General features: G+C 40.8%; 1 pseudogene; it reads left to right on the top strand.

Annotated features, from left to right (window-relative positions):
- The first annotated feature begins 889 nt into the window (after positions 1–889).
- LOC121619221 lies at positions 890–2,279 on the top strand (annotated as a pseudogene).
- Positions 2,280–4,255: the final 1,976 nt, after the last annotated feature.

Genomic DNA, 4,255 nt, shown 5'->3' with positions numbered 1-4,255 from the left:
ATGAGGAGGATTTCTGTGGCTTCTGTTGTCATGAAGGACAGCTGTCAGTCATCCAGTGTTCAACCCTCAGGACTATAAACTCTCCCAGAGCACTGGAGCATGGTGCTGCTGATGCAAAGTGGCTCTCTATGGAAATGCTCTGACTGACTCCAACAGGGACTTGGATTAGTCTGATGATGCTGCTGATCAGTGGATCAATCACTTTATCAGAGCATTGATAAACACTCAGTGATCATTTTAATGTTGATTTGGTTTGAGGACTCTGGATTCATTTTCTTTCACAATGTTTTGTTTTAATTTAATGCGAGAACAAATTAAATGTGACTTTTAGACAGACGTAAAAATAAAACCATAAAAATGTGATGAATTGTGATCAGTCGTGTCACAGTTTGATCAATATAAGATGAAATAGTTCATTCTTTCAACAGCTGGAAGTGTTCATGTTGAGTTTGTTGTGTTCACAGTCAGAGAGCCGTGTCTCTCTGCAGTGAGAGGTTTTTGTACGACGACTCAGTCGGTTTGTATCACTGTGGTGGACTTTTGGTGGAGGAACCAGACTGGAACTTGGAAGTAAGTTCAGTTTTTGATGGATTTTATTCGATTCTCATCAAATTTTTCTTGTCTGTAAATAAATTTTGTTTAGAAATCTAAATTTGTGATTTTCCATCTTCACTTCTATTTTCTCTCAGTTGCAGTTTTAAGTGCAGTTTTGTGTTTGAAATGAAATCATGACTGTAAATAATATAATGACTCGGTGCAGAGGAGAAGTCTCGTATTTAAATCTTTAGATGAAAGTGGAAACTTGAGTTCTTGTAGTTTAAGTTTGTCAGACAAAGTCAGAGAGCCGTGTCTCTCTGCAGTGAGAGGTTTTTGTACGACGACTCAGTCAGTTTGTATCACTGTGGTTGACTTTTGGTGGAGGAACCAGACTGGACGTTGGAAGTAAGTTTCTGCTCAAATATTAAATATTGTTTCATCAGTAAATGTTTGAATTCATGTGTCTGAACATTTGCAGTAACTTGAACTTTTGATCGGACGGATCAAAATCACTTTAAAGACTCAGTTTTATCGTCCGTTTCTCCTGTTTAACCTTGAAGCTGAACTCAAAGCAGCTTCACTCAACTTCTCTTGAAACGTTTCATTTCATTTGTGAAATGTGAACCGTTTGAAGTGTCGGAACGATGAAACGACAACACTCGTACTTTTCACACGTGTGTAAATTTGCTCTTTGATTCTCATTTTAAAGCGTTTTGAATTTGAGTAAAAATCATTTTGAATGAAGATGAAAATGTTGAAAATGCCTTTAAATCTCTGATCTGCTCAAACGGCTCAAAATGTCTTTTTGAAATAATGTTGACAGCTCTCTGATGGTCCTGGCTTATTTTTGGCTGATAATATCGTTGGATCTCATCAACTTCTGAGAGTTTCCACAGTAAATGTTTTTGTATAAATGTATCAGGACTCTGAATGAAATCACAGACGACTGAAAATATCTTCAAACTGTATTTTCTTGTTTTCTTCAAAAAGTCTAAAAGAGGTTTTTGTGTTTTAAAATGTCAATCAGATTGTTTTATTTCTCGTGCAGTTTGATATATTTCAGGTCATATGAGGACTCTTTCTGTGCTGATGTGCATGAGAGGTTTCTTAAAGGGAAGTGAAACAATGTGTGAGTGAGTGACTGGTGGAGCAGAAAAACCACCTGACAGAAACTCTCACACAGTAAAGGTGTTCAGGTGTCTGGTGTTTGATTGACAGCCGTGTGGTCCCCGTGTCTCCTAGGTGACGTCCGTCCCACCCTGACGGTGCTGCCCCCCTCCAGTGAGGAGCTGCGGCAGGGGAAGGCCACGCTCATGTGTCTGGCCAACAAGGGCTTCCCCTCAGACTGGACTCTGTCCTGGAAGGTGGACGGCAGCAGCAGCAGCAGCAGCAGCAGCTGGGAGGAGAGCAGGAGCCCCGGGGTGCTGCAGAGGGACGGACGGACTACAGCTGGAGCAGCACCCTGAGGCTCCCTGCAGACCAGTGGGGGAAGGTGGGCTCTGTGACCTGCGAGGCCACCCAGGGCTCCCAGACTCCTCTCTCAGAGACGCTGAGGAGAGACCAGTGTTCCCAGTCCTGACCTGCCTCACTGAGACTCTGCTACTGGTTTTACTCTGCTACTGCTCTCACTCTGCACTCTGTCTCTGTCTGTTATCTGACAAATAGAAATATTCACTAGATTGTTGCAACGTTTCAATATTATTTCAGTGTTTGCAGAAAATAAAGACGTGTTCTTCAAATCACTTGTTTGAATATTTATTATCTCCAAAGTGTTTTCATAAATGTTCTTTTAATAGTTGCAGTGATGCTATTTAACCAAAAACATTTTAAAACATGTATTTTTTCCTTGATGACTTTATAAATTATGTTTCACATCACATCATGTGTTTCCATATACACTGATTATCAAAGAGTTTATAAACTCAGACAAAAGTCCTCATCATTTTTGATTCGTGCAAATCAGTGATGGTGAGGACTGTCATGCTGTTGTTGCTTTGGGTTTATCTAAAGAACATGCACTGTCCTTCAAGTCAAACTATAAAAGCATGAAAAACATTTTCTAAAGAAGAATTGTATCATCAGCGTAAAGAGAAACCAAATTCTTGTAAACTCAAATTTATCCCTGAAACTCTTCACATCCTGCTTCTGTTGAAGATCCACAAACACAAAGACAAATGAAAGATGGAAAAAGATGAAAGTGTTACTAAAATACGTACTTCATAAATTATTTTGGTCTAAATCATAAAATACAAATTTGTTGGACAAAAAATGAAAACAATTAAATATGTTATAGATGTGATTAGTATTTTTACAACATGAATGAAATATTATTGAGATGACATTTTATCATCCAGTAAATTATATTTGAGTTTCTATGAAAAATGGAAAGAAATAAAATTAATATCTACAAATTGATGTCCACATGTCATCATACTCCAGGGAATGACCTGATCAAAGAAGTGAAATATTACTTCAACAGTATCATCAGTATCAAACCTTGTTTGTATGAAAACATTAAAAGTATAACTTTTTGTTATGTACAGTATATTTAATGTTCAAATATGAACTATTTTTTTAGTAAAGCCTTTAGTTTTAGTTTGAGTGCAGCTGTTGATTCAGATCAGTTCCTCTCCAGCTGAGGGAGGTTTTTGTACGACGTTGTATCACTGTGTGAACAAGCTGTAACCTGCTGACAGTAGTAAACTCCTGAATCTTCAGCCTGAACTCCACTGATGGTCAGAGTGAAGTCAGTCCCAGATCCACTTCCACTGAAACGACCTGGAACTCCAGACTGACGGCTTGTAGCTGAATAATCAGGAGTTTAGGAGCTTCTCCAGGTTTCTGAAGGTACCAGTGGAGATGCTACCCACTTGAACTGGTTTTGCATCTGATGGAGACAGTCTGTCCTGGAACAACAGACTGAGATTCAGGAGACTGAGTCAGGGTGATTTGTCCTGATGAACCTGGAAAACATGAAAAACAGGAGAAGGGTTATTGAGACAAATCCAGCTTGGAGGAAGATGATCACCATCAGAACAGAAGAGCATCATTTCTTTAACATGGAGAATAGATGGAAGAAGGTCAATGCTGCTTGTTTCAGTGTTTCTCCATCACAGCAGAACATGATTGTGGTGAAGCTGGTTGCATCCTGAAGCCAAGTTTTCAGAAGAGAGTCTCACCCTGAACCAGGAGCCCCAGGGTGGCCAGCAGTAGAACCAGTGAGCTCATGATGGTGCTGCCGGTGTGTGAGTGGCTCTGAAAGGCCTGGACAGCCACTGATCAACACTGGCCTCTTAACGGCTGGGAGCAGAGAGGCAGGACACATATGCAAACACACAGAGTCAGTGAACTGTAGCTGTCCTCAACATGTCATGATGTTTCCTCCTCACTGCTGGAACAACTGACTATTCAAATCATCCCCATGTAGTTAATTTAAACACAAGATACTTGTGCTCAAAAAGAGGATTCATTCTCAGTGAAGAGCCTTGGAGCTCTAATCTGCCTCTATACCTGCCAAAGAGCAGTGATTCCTAACACGTCTCTGGGGTCATCAGGTGGAAACCTCCCTTCAACGGTGTTTCGCCTACTTAGTCCCACTACACCTACAGGAGGCTAGGCGGTGAACTCCGGCGTCCCAGAGTCACCCCCCCTCGTGCCAGTTCACACTGCTCCTACACAATCCAAACAGCACCGCCACGTTCAACTGACCCAGAGATGC

The sequence above is a fragment of the Chelmon rostratus genome, chromosome 16 (assembly GCF_017976325.1).
Source record: "Chelmon rostratus isolate fCheRos1 chromosome 16, fCheRos1.pri, whole genome shotgun sequence".
In the NCBI taxonomy this organism is placed as follows: domain Eukaryota; kingdom Metazoa; phylum Chordata; class Actinopteri; order Chaetodontiformes; family Chaetodontidae; genus Chelmon; species Chelmon rostratus.
The sequence above is the reverse complement of the archived record's forward strand: the minus strand, read 5'-3'. Positions and strand labels throughout refer to the sequence as shown.